The sequence below is a fragment of the Hyperolius riggenbachi genome, chromosome 7 (genome assembly GCF_040937935.1).
Source record: "Hyperolius riggenbachi isolate aHypRig1 chromosome 7, aHypRig1.pri, whole genome shotgun sequence".
NCBI classification, from domain to species: Eukaryota; Metazoa; Chordata; class Amphibia; order Anura; family Hyperoliidae; genus Hyperolius; species Hyperolius riggenbachi.
The window spans coordinates 277,203,658-277,216,745 of record NC_090652.1 but is presented as its reverse complement, the minus strand read 5'-3'; the positions used below and the strand labels follow the sequence as shown (position 1 = coordinate 277,216,745).

Here is a 13,088-nt window from a genome sequence, read left to right as displayed (position 1 = left end):
TTCTGAGGGCTCTGCTGTGCAGAAAAATCCTGCACAGGAAAACGCACAGCAAAACTGACAAGTGGAAACAGCCCCATCCACTTGTATTGGCTGTGCGAATCCGCATGCGGACAACGCATGCGGATTCGCTATAGTGGAAACGGGCCCTTAATCTAGCTGAGGAACAGGGACATATCTTGGTGATATAGCGCTTGTGGCAATCACTGACATTTTGCGCATATATTTGTTATGGTTGCGTGTTTTTTTTTTACTCAGTATAATGCCAAAGTGACTTTTTTGGAAATATCTCTTCTTGTTCCCTCTTTGTACTCTATTCGAACACTAACTTTCCCCTCTTTTAACGCCTAACACTAACCTCCACTCCAATTCTAACCTTTCCCTCTTGACTCCTAACACTCTCCACTCCTAACACTAACCCCCTCTCCATTCCTTACACTAAGCTTTCCCATCCCAATTACAGCTGATTAGTTTGAGCACCGGATATGAATTAAGACCATACAGGATCCCAGGAAGACCAATTAATTTGTGTCACTCTTTCCCCGCTCTCCCTGTTTATTGGTTGAAAGGTTGTTAAGGCAAGTTGGGATATCTCAGCCCAACAAGCAACGGGAGACCACAATTTAATACTGCTAAAGAGTAGAGATGGGCCGAACGGTTCGCCGGCGAACGGTTTCCGGCGAACTTCGGTGGTTCGCGTTCGCCTCCCGCAGGCGAACGTTTCCGGAAGTTCGGTTCGCCCCACAATGCACTATGAGGGTCAACTTTGACCCTCTACATCACAGTCAGCAGGCCCAGTGTAGCCAATTAGGCTACACTAGCCCCTGGAGCCCCACCCCCCCTTATATAAGGCAGGCAGCGGCGGCCATTACGGCCACTCGTGTGCCTGCATTAGAGAGAGTAGGGCGAGCTGCTGTCTGTCTCTCATAGGGAAAGATTAGTTAGGCTTAGCTTGTTCCTGGCTGCATACCTGTTCTGTTCAGTGAGCCCACTGCATACCTGTTCAGTGATCCTGCCACTGCATACCTGTTCTGTGAACCCACCCACCACTGCATACCTGTTCAGTGATCCTGCCACTGCATACCTGTTCTGTGAACCCACCCACCACTGCATACCTGTTCTGTGAACCCACCCACCACTGCATACCTGTTCAGTGATCCTGCCACTGCATACCTGTTCTGTGAACCCACCCACCACTGCATACCTGTTCAGTGACCCTGCCACTGCATACCTGTTCTGTGAACCCACCCACCACTGCATACCTGTTCAGTGATCCTGCCACTGCATACCTGTTCTGTGAACCCACCCACCACTGCATACCTGTTCTGTGAACCCACCCACCACTGCATACCTGTTCAGTGATCCTGCCACTGCATACCTGTTCTGTGAACCCACCCACCACTGCATACCTGTTCAGTGACCCTGCCACTGCATACCTGTTCTGTGAACCCACCCACCACTGCATACCTGTTCAGTGATCCTGCCACTGCATACCTGTTCTGTGAACCCACCCACCACTGCATACCTGTTCTGTGAACCCACCCACCACTGCATACCTGTTCAGTGATCCTGCCACTGCATACCTGTTCTGTGAACCCACCCACCACTGCATACCTGTTCTGTGAACCCACCCACCACTGCATACCTGTTCAGTGATCCTGCCACTGCATACCTGTTCTGTGAACCCACCCACCACTGCATACCTGTTCAGTGACCCTGCCACTGCATACCTGTTCTGTGAACCCACCCACCACTGCATACCTGTTCAGTGATCCTGCCACTGCATACCTGTTCTGTGAACCCACCCACCACTGCATACCTGTTCTGTGAACCCACCCACCACTGCATACCTGTTCAGTGATCCTGCCACTGCATACCTGTTCTGTGAACCCACCCACCACTGCATACCTGTTCAGTGACCCTGCCACTGCATACCTGTTCTGTGAACCCACCCACCACTGCATACCTGTTCAGTGATCCTGCCACTGCATACCTGTTCTGTGAACCCACCCACCACTGCATACCTGTTCTGTGAACCCACCCACCACTGCATACCTGTTCAGTGATCCTGCCACTGCATACCTGTTCTGTGAACCCACCCACCACTGCATACCTGTTCAGTGATCCTGCCACTGCATACCTGTTCTGTGAACCCACCCACCACTGCATACCTGTTCAGTGATCCTGCCACTGCATACCTGTTCTGTGAACCCACCCACCACTGCATACCTGTTCTGTGAACCCACCCACCACTGCATACCTGTTCAGTGATCCTGCCACTGCATACCTGTTCTGTGAACCCACCCACCACTGCATACCTGTTCAGTGATCCTGCCACTACATACCTGTTCTGTGAACCCACCCACCACTGCATACCTGTTCTGTGAACCCACCCACCACTGCATACCTGTTCAGTGATCCTGCCACTGCATACCTGTTCTGTGAACCCACCCACCACTGCATACCTGTTCAGTGATCCTGCCACTGCATACCTGTTCTGTGAACCCACCCACCACTGCATACCTGTTCAGTGATCCTGCCACTGCATACCTGTTCTGTGAACCCACCCACCACTGCATACCTGTTCAGTGACCCTGCCACTGCATACCTGTTCTGTGAACCCACCACTGCATACCTGTTCTGTGAACCCACCACTGCATACCTGTTCTGTTCAGTGGACCCGCCACTGCATACCTGTTTAGTGAACCCGCCACTGCATACCTGTTGTGTTCAGTGAACCTGCCACTGCATACCTGTTCTGTGAACCCGCCACTGTATACCTGTTTTGTTCAGTGAACCCGCCACTGTATACCTGTTCAGTGAACCCGCCACTGCATACCTGTTCTGTTCAGTGAACCCGCCACTGTATACCTGTTCTGTTCAGTGAACCCGCCACTGTATACCTGTTCTGTTCAGTGAACCCGCCACTGCATACCTGTTCTGTTCAGTGAACAGTTTGGTGTGTCAGTGTGAAGCAGTACCTTAATTACACTACCTGATTGATGTATACACATGCAAGATGTTTTAAAGCACTTTAGGCCTGTCATTTAGCATTCAATGTGATTTCTGCCCTTAAAACGCTGCTTTGCGTCAAATCCAGATTTTTCCTGGGGACTTTTGGCGTGTATCCCACTCAGCCATGCCCCCCTCCAGGTGTTAGACCCCTTGAAACATCTTTTCCATCACTTTTGTGGCCAGCATAATTATTTTTTTTTCTCAAAGTTCGCATCCCCATTGAAGTCTATTGCGGTTCGCGAACTTTACCGCGAACCGAACCTTCCGCGGAAGTTCGCGAACCCGGTTCGCGAACCTAAAATCGGAGGTTCGGCCCAACTCTACTAAAGAGGCAGTTTAAAGCGGAACTGTAAACTGTATAAAAATAAGTTTCACTTTCCTGGGGCTTCTACCAGCCCCCTGCAGTCGACCTGTTCCCACGCAGCCACTCACCGATGCTCTGGTCCCACGCCGCAGCTCACTGTCACTTTGCGCAGTTCGGGGGAACTGCGCCTGCTTGGCCCTGGCCACGCGTCTCCTCGTTTACGCTCCAGTAGCTGGACGCGTACTGCTCAGGCACAGTAGAGATTTTCTTGTACTGCACCTGCGCAGGGCACTCCTAGCTACAGGAACACGTACGAGGATATGCGTGGCCAGGGTACAGTGGAGGTCGACTTAAAAGTGAACTGCAGCGGGGAAACGGAGGATTGGTCAAAGACTGCGAGGGCACAGGTCAGCTGCAGGGGCCTGGTGGAAGCCCCAGGTAAGTGAAATTCTTATTTTTTGTACAGTTTACAGTTCTGCTCTAACTTTTATCTACAGGCTGCACTACTATTGTAAGACAATTTTGTTCTCTTTCGATACCTGAATTAAGCAGCTGGGTTACCAAAATACCGGAGTTTAATATGCCCCAGGATATATAAATTGAGAAGCCATGGTCCCCTAGATATTAGTATTTAGTAGCCATGTGTTATCTTATTAAGGGCTAGATCCCAGTCTCTGGATGTGTAGACCCTATTTAAAAGGTGATCTTTAAGAAAAGAAGCCTGCGCTAAGAGGTCCTCAGTAGTTGAGTTATTATTGTGTAGGTGAAGAAATTGCCTTTTACAGTAGGGATCAGATGACATGGGGGGGGGGGGGGGGGGGGTTGGAAGCTTTGTGCAAAAAAAGAGTTGGATGCAGTGAGCTTGTGGTACCACTTAGATATAATGGTTCTTCCCACGACCTGGAGATCTAAATCGAGGAAGACCGCAGTCTGGTCAGGGCAGTACAGGTGACATTCATATTGACAGACTTGTCGTTCAAGTATAGAATGAAGTTTTAAAATTCTGCACAAGTTCAAGACCTAAATACTAGGATGCCATTAACGTATCTTCTTGACCACTCTAGTAACTGAGTACAAAAATAATTTCCCTGAAAGTATGTGCATTATTCCTCCCAGTGGGCCAAAAAAAGGTTAGCATATGTATACCCTACTGATGTTCCCATTGCAGTTCCAGGTATCTGTTGGTACCACTGGTTCCCAAAAACAAAGGAATTGAGTTTCAGGTTGAAATTCAAACACTCGCAGGTGAAATCAACATAGTGTCGGTCTTTGTTGGTCATTTGTAGAAAGTGTTTCACCGCCATTTTGTTTGTTGCATGGGATATACCACTGTACAAAATCTTCATGTCAGTTGTCGCTAATAGGTCACCTTCAACCCACTATCTGAGAAAATAAAGCTGATAAGATTTTAGTTCTGAAAAGAGTCATTACTTCTTTGTGTTTTGCAGCTGAATGAAGCAGATTTTACATGAAACTGTCAGGGCTGCTGTTTGGAAAATGTAAGATCTTAAACTGTAAATAACAACATGAGACTCTGTTCTTTGTGTACTAATGATCTATTTACCATTAGCACTACACATACAGTTAATAGCCATGAGATATACTTACATCGAAGGACTGCATCTCCCAGCATGCATTGTGGCCGGCATGAACGTGCAGCACTACTGCGGGTACTTCAAACTGCTGCAGCTGTGGGTCTGGCTGGAGAAGATGGAAGAATACATTCCAGAGAAGTTAAGTATTTATGAACCTCCCTTATGGTGAGGTTTGTTTTATATATTAAGTGAGAACTCAGATCCCTTTAAAGTGTACCTGAGATGGTTAATAGGGGTATATACTTACCTGGGGCTTCCTCCAGCCCTACAAGGTGCGAGGTGCCATCCTGTCCAGTTTCTCCGTTCTCTCGTTATCCCTGCCGGTTATTTGGCCAGTTGTGCACTTCTGCCCATATGTGGCCTGGCCAGAGGGGATAAAGAGACAGCAGAGTGGCCATGGTGTGGTACCCCACGCACCTCATAGGGATGGAGGAAGACCTAGGTAAGTACAACTATACCCCTATTAAACATCTCACGTTTCCTTGAGCAAGTTATTGTTTAGAGGAAGATACCACTTAACGACCGCCTAACGCCGATAGGCGTCGGCAGGTTGTCAGTGGTATAGCATGGAAACGGCCGCTTTCCATGCCAGTTCACGGAGGGTGTCTCCGTGAACAGTTTGCGAGCCGCCGATTGTGGCTCGCACGCGTAATGTAAACACGCGGGGAAGAAATCCCCGCTGTTTGCATCAACGTTGCGGAGGGGGGCTTTGAGGAGGCCCCCCCCCCCGCTAATCAGTAATATCCGGCGGCGATCAGACCCCCCCAGCAGGACATCCCCCTAGTGGGGAAAAAAGGGGGGCAAGTCTGATCGCCCTGGCACATACCTGATCGGTGCTGCGGGCTGTAGAGCCCACGCAGCACCAATCATTGGAAAATCCCCTGGTCCTTAAGTGGTTAATGGGGTGTTTGAAAGGTTTTGAGCCCTATTAAAGTTTTAATATGTTTATATAGATGGGGTTTGTCCACTACACTGCAGTAATTAGAATAATGTGATTAGAGTCTTACCGAATCATGAGTAGTGCAGATTGCAATGCATTACATCACCAGGCAGGAAAGGGGTGTAGTGGTTAGCGCTCTCGCCTTGCAGGGCTGGGTCCCCGGTTGAAATCCCAGCAATCCCTATATGCAAGGAGTTTGTATGTTCTCCCCATGTCTGTGTGGGTTTCCTTAAGATACTCCGGTTTCCTCCCACATCCCAAAACCATACAGATAAGTTAATTGGCTTTCACCTAAAATTGGCCCTAGACTACTATATTTATATAGACATATGACTTTGATAGGAATTAGATTGTGAGCCCCTCTGAGGGACAGATAAAGTGATACGAAAGCGAAAAAATCCTATTGATGTATTTAAATGTACGTACTGTACTGTATGTACTGTAAATAAATGTATGTACTGATAATTAATGTAACATAAGTAGCAAAGAAAAGAGCCTCATCTTTTTATTTTTAGTTATATAGCTTTTTTCTTATAATATTGCATCATTCTGTCATATTTGCAATTACAAGTTACACACTGTATTTTAAACTATGAAACAGAGCAGAGTTAATGACCCTTTTGAACTCCCCGTCAGTAAAACTTTATCTGAAGCTGCCTCTGACAGAAAATAGGACCCAAGTTGGTTCGGAAAGCTCAGAGAAGCTATTTTGCATAGATAACAACTTAAGTTTCTTAACTCTTAGGCCTTGATTCACTAACCGGCACTCAGCCGGTTAGTGTGCCTTATCACTTAGTGGGAACAAACTACAGCGCTAACCTTATCTGAGGTTAGTGTGCCTTATCTGAGGTTAGTGTGCCTTATCTGAGGTTAGTGTGCCTTATCTGAGGCTAGTGTGCCCTATCTGAGGTTAGTGTGCCTTATCTGAGGTTAGTGTGCCTTATCTGAGGTTAGTGTGCCTTATCACTTAGTGGGCACAAACTACAGCGCTAACCTTATCTGAGGTTAGTGTGCCTTATCTGAGGTTAGTGTGCCTTATCTGAGGTTAGTGCCCCTTAAGTAGCTTTGTGCACACTAAAATATGTCGAAAGCTACATCGCACACTGCACCGCGCACAGCATAATGCATCGATCTTTGCGTGCAGTGCGACAATAACGTCACACCCACTATACTGTATATGATGCAACCATATGGTCGCATAGGATGCGATGATAACGGTGCACTGATGCGCCGTTTAGGTCGCATCCTATGCAACCTTAACGTCGCATCATGTACAGTATAGCAGGTGCGATGTTATCGTGCAGTGCACGATGTAGCTTTGTGCATCTTTTAGTGTGTACAAAGCTACTTAAGGGGCACTAAGTTCAGATAAGGCACACTAACCTCAGATAAGGCACACTAACTCAGATAAGGCACACTAACCTCAGATAAGGCACACTAACCTCAGATAAGGCACACTAACCTCAGATAAGGCACACTAACTCAGATAAGGCACACTAACCTCAGATAAGGCACACTAACTTTAGATAAGGCACACTAACCTCAGATAAGGCACACTAACTCAGATAAGGCACACTTACCCCTGATAAGGCACACTAACCGGCTTAGCGCCGCTTAATGAATCAAGCCCCTACTGTACTAGAAACAATATGAGACTCTTTTCTTTGCTACTCATGTTCTTTTTCTTCAAAGTACTACTCATACAAATAATTATAATTTATTATTATTATAATTATAATTATATTATTATAATTATATTATTATTATAATAACTAGGCGACCTAAGCCCATTTAAAAACAGGCTCTAGGTCAGTCCTCGCTGCAGCATCACAGCGAGCATGCGCGCGCCCACGCATCGCACGGCCGCATGCACACATGTCTGCCACGCGCACGCACATATGGCAGGCCGGGCCTATCACCTGGACCTGTCTTGCGGCCTGCCCAACGGCTGTCAGTGCTTGACATGCGCAGTAGCGCAAAAGCCCTGACACATGGAAAAGATGCAGGGACGCTTGCAAATTATTATATAGGACTAGTGACCTAAGCCCGTTTGAAAACGGGCTTTAGGTCTTTCATCAACGAACACCCGTCTGCTCGGCCGGGCCGCTCGCCCTGCGTCCTGTCCCAACGGCTGTCAGTGCTTGACATGCGCAGTAGCTCAAAAGCACTGAGACACTGACAGGACACAGGGACACTTGCCAATTATTAGGTAGGATTACTTGCAATGCATTAGGCTCTACTCTATTTAACCAATGAAACAGAAAAAACAATGAAACGAAAATTATATTGGGTCATGTATTCCCTAAAAAAATATGATCTAATAACATCTCGACCTTATATTCACTAGATCCACCACCATTTGCAGACCTCAACAGCGCACCATTTCCACCCTCAGACCATCACCTTCTCACCTTTAACTTCCTCACGGAAGGCACCTCCAACCAAACCCACCCACCCACCTGGTCGATGGCAGCGTAACATACGCAAGCTCAACCCTAACGTCCTTGCTGACCCCCTCCATGCCCTCTCCTCCACTCTTCCCACCCTAACCTGTCCTAATCTTGCTGCAGCTCAGTATCGCCAAACTCTCTCATCAGCCCTAGAGAAAGCTACTCCACCAAAATTCCGCCGCAACCGCCCCCCTAACCCCCAGCCCAGGCGCACTACCTATACTCGCAACCTCCGGCGGGAAACACGTGCCACTGAACGGAAATGGAGAAAAACTTGACTTAACCAGGATTTCCTACAGTACAAGACCAACCTGCTGCAGTTCCACACTGCCCTTGCTCATGCAAAGCAGGAATACTTTACCAAGCCCATCGGAACACAATCTTCCAATCCCCGGTGTCTTTTTGCCACTTTCAACTCCCTGCTTAAATCCACCTCCCCACCCTCTTTTTCCTCCCTCTCTGCCACAGATTTAGCCACCCACTTCACCAACAAAATAGTCTCTATCCGTCAGGAAATTCAATCTTCACCTCCCACCCCCTCCCAACCAACTTCTCCTCCACCCTATCCTCCTCTCACCTCCTTCACTCCTACTACCAAGCACCTACTGCAGACTTCCCATACCACTACCTCCCCCCTTGACCCCATCCCTTCTGATTTACTTCAGCCTTACTTCACGGATTTGGCCCCAGTCCTCACTACCCTGTTTAACCTCTCCCTAGCCACAGGCACCTTCCCCTCAGACTTCAAGCAGGCCACAATATTGCCCCTGCTCAAGAAACCCTCCCTCGACCCCTCGTTACCCTCCAACTACCGCCCTATCTCCCTCCTCCCCTTTGCCTCAAAACTTCTTGAGCGTCTGGTTCTCAAATTCCTGACCCGGTACCTCAATGCCAACTCACTGCGATCTGGATTTCGGCCTGCCCACTCAACCGAAACTGCACTCACCAAAGTGGTCAATGACCTTGCCTTAGCTAAAGCTGAAGGTAAATACTCCATTCTCCTCCTCCTTGATCTTTCAGCAGCTTTTGACACAGTAGATCATCCCCTACTCCTCCAGTCCCTCCAGTCCATGGGCATTCACGATCTCGCCCTGACCTGGTTTTCATCCTACCTCTCGAACCGCTCCTTCACGACCTCCTTCAATGAGTCCTCATCCACCCCCAACCACCTCTCGGTGGGAGTCCCCCAAGGCTCGGTCCTTGGCCCCCTACTGTTCTCCCTATACACATCCTCCATTGGCAAGGTTATCTCCTCCATGGGTTTTAACTATCATCTGTATGCAGATGACACCCAAATCTACCGCCACACCCCTGACATCTCGACCACTACCATGGACAAGGTGTCCTCCTGTCTATCAGCCATCTCCTCCTGGATGTCCGCTAGGTTCCTGAAACTGAATCTAGACAAAACGGAATTTATGATCTTCCCACCCCGGCTATCCCTGAACCTCCCAGATGTGCATGTCACTGTTAACCACACTACCATTCGCCCTACCTCTCAAGCCCGCTGTCTGGGTGTCACCCTGGATTCCGAACTCTCCTTCACTCCCCACATCCAAAACCTCACAAAGTCCTGCAACTTCCACCTTCGTAACATCTGTAAGATTCGCCCTTTCCTGACCTCTGCCACCACCAAACTCCTCATCCATTCCCCTTATAATTTTCCGCCTCGACGACTGTAATGCCCTTCTGTCTGGTCTCCCTATGACCCAATTAGCCCCACTGCAGTCCATCATGAATGCGGCAGCCAGAATTATCCACTCCTCCCATTACTCCACCAGGGCGGCTCCCCTCCGTGAATCCCTCCACTGGCTTTCTATCCAGTCCAGAATCAGATTCAAGACATTGTGTCTGACCTACAAATCTGTCCACAAAACCTGTCCAACATACATTTCTGATCGTACACACCTAGCCGCTCACTCCGTTCCTCCAATGAACTTCGCCTGACCGCCCCCCCCCCCCCCCCCCCTGCATCACACAGTCCAATGCTCGCCTCCAGGACTTCTCAAGAGCTGCTCCAACACTTTGGAACTCTCTACCTCCACCCATTAGGGCAGCCCCCTCCTTCAACATCTTCAAGAAGGCCCTCAAAACTCACCTTTTCACTCTGGCCTACCACCCCTCACAATTGCTCTAAACCCACAACGGAACTCTGGTCCCTACCTTTCGTGTCTCTACCTCTCCTTCTAAATTGTAAGCCTTTGGGCATGGTCCTTCTTCTTTTGTGTCCTACCTGATCATGCACCTCCATTACTGTGAACCCATGCCATGCACTTGAGTGAACCTAACTTGCCTAATCTCCATGCTCCCTCCAGTGACTGACTAAGCATTACCTTGTACTCATACTGTATTGTGTCATCTGGTTTTCCTTGTATTCCTGTATTGACATATTGCTGTATGTCACCCCAAAATATTGTCTGTAACCTAAATTAATGTTCAGCGCTGCATAATATGTTGGCGCTTTATAAACATAATAAATAATAATGTTTGCTCCGGTGGTTACAATGCGTTTTGATTTATGAATGATGACAGAAATCTGCTCTGTATGGGCCCTTGGGATGAACAGGAGTTCACCTTCGAAAAAATCACGCCAGGGCTGCTGTTTTTATGACAGCAGTAAAGATCAGAGTCTACTCTTGGTGCTATGCTATGAAGACTTGAGTTTGAGGAGAATGGGCTTATAGCAAAGACAGAGATAACTTGGGCACCTAAAACTATACTTAACCGGGGGCGTGGCCTGCATGGCAGAGTGAGAAGACGCATGGCGCTGAGCTCCGCTGCCCCTGTTTAAATAAAACGATCATAGACAGATCCTGACGACTGCAAAACAGCTCAAAATTCTTCAAAGGTTGCTACTAAACACCGTAGAGAAACTGGCCGAGCTGCGTGACTCTCCGGTGAAGGACTCGGAAGATACAGTCCTGCCCGGACCTGCCTGGGATCCAGCGCCTGGCCCGGACAGAAATCACTCCTCAACACAGCGCCCTGCACCGTACGGCTGTCCTATGGCTCAGCGGAACAAAGGTAACAAGGAGAAGGGGGATAAGATCAAACTGCCAGAACACCATCTAAATACCCCAAGTACAAGCAAAAACAAAACCAAGCCAGACAAAGAGGTGAGCGCGGAGGAAGAGATGGAAGAGGAGGGTGGCTCTCCGGCCTTCGTGGAGGACATTATGATAGCTATTAGGACATGCCAGTCCACTTTAACTAAGAAAATAGAGCACCTGGAGACTGGCACGGGACTTATGCGGCAAGATATGTCTAAAATAAGGGACCGGCTTACCGAGGTAGAACACCGCACTTCTGACACGGAGGATCGGGTGGCAGAACACCAGCGGGCTGTCCCTGACATGCAGAAGCGCATCAAGGCCCTCAAGGACAGGGCTGAAGATTCCGAGAATAGAAATCGGAGGAACAACCTTCGTCTCCTGGGCCTCCCGGAGGGCAAAGAGGGCAAAGATGTCCCGGCCTACGTGGAAACGCTCCTCCGGCAATTACTTCCCGCCGAAACCTTCTCATCGCTCTTCGTGGTGGAAAGAGCACACAGAGTGCCCAGCAAGCAAGGCCCTCCCGGGGCGCCGGCTAGGGTACTCATCTTCAAGGTGTTAAATTATCAAGACAGAGATGCAATCCTGATGGCAGCCCGGCAGGCAGGAGACCTGATCTTGGAAAACACCCGATTGATGCTATTTCCAGACTACACTACAGCGACTCAAAAGATGAGAAAATCCTTTATACAAGCTAAGGCCAAATTGAGGGATCGTAACATCGAATATTCAATGATGTTCCCGGCAAAGCTGAGGGTGCAATACAAAGATCAAGTACACTTCTTCGAAAAGCCCAGTGAGGTATTCGCATGGCTGGAAAAGAATCCTGAATGATCCTTGTAATCCTACTCTTCTGTTTAATTACTCACCTGATGATCCTCGATCCTGTAAGTACTACTTGCTCTATAGCGCTTTGATAGTGACCCAGATGGCTCAGGAAAGGATAGTGCCTAAACTATGCTCAGTATGAGATTTGCGCTTGACAAATACTAAGAAGCCCAAAACTGGATATATGTATTTTGCCCCGGTGGCCCCTGTGGAAGCCCTGCAATATCACAATTGTATGGGGACTATGCATGAGATATGGAATAGGGTCCTGCACAGCGCTCTGTTAGATTAGTAACAACCAACGAGTCTATTGTGCAAGTTGTATACTCTCCCTCTAAAATCCTTTCATAAAAACCTTTTTTTTTAATGGTACCCTGGCTCTAACAATCCAGTCTATATACTTTTACTACTGGTTACGCTCTGCGGACCTCGTTCTCCATTATTGAGTAGGTGATCTGTGCAGCCACACGGGAACTGTCCTAAAATGGCGGCAGAGCAAGAAAATGATCTCTTACTAGCACCTATTACTATGAAATGTGGTGCCCTGTTTATTCCTTTAACACACTCCTGGAAATGGCCGATCATTAAAGGACTGCTGCAGCCGGGGTGAAGGAAGTTTACATGAATATACTCCGTATAACTGACATTGAATAGCTGATGAATGCAACGCTTAGACTGCACTGGCACAATATGACGCCGGTTCTTATACCACGTGGTGATTTTCACCACGCGGACCCTGTTTGCCACCAGAATCTTGACTACCCTGAACAGTAGCTTACATCATATATATGGCGGTAGGAGGTAATGAGAATGCAAACCATGGGGACCGGATTCGCTAACAATAGGGATATGAATACTAAAAAGCTACAACATGATGACACTTAACCATTGAACAACCTATTCCTATGT

At 48.2% G+C, this 13,088-nt stretch overlaps 1 long non-coding RNA gene across 1 annotated transcript in view; it reads right to left on the bottom strand.

Moving 5' to 3' along the window:
* The window catches only part of LOC137525062 (uncharacterized), an 87,591-nt gene that overhangs the window by 30,158 nt on the left and 44,345 nt on the right, over window positions 1–13,088 (bottom strand). The window lies entirely within an intron of this gene.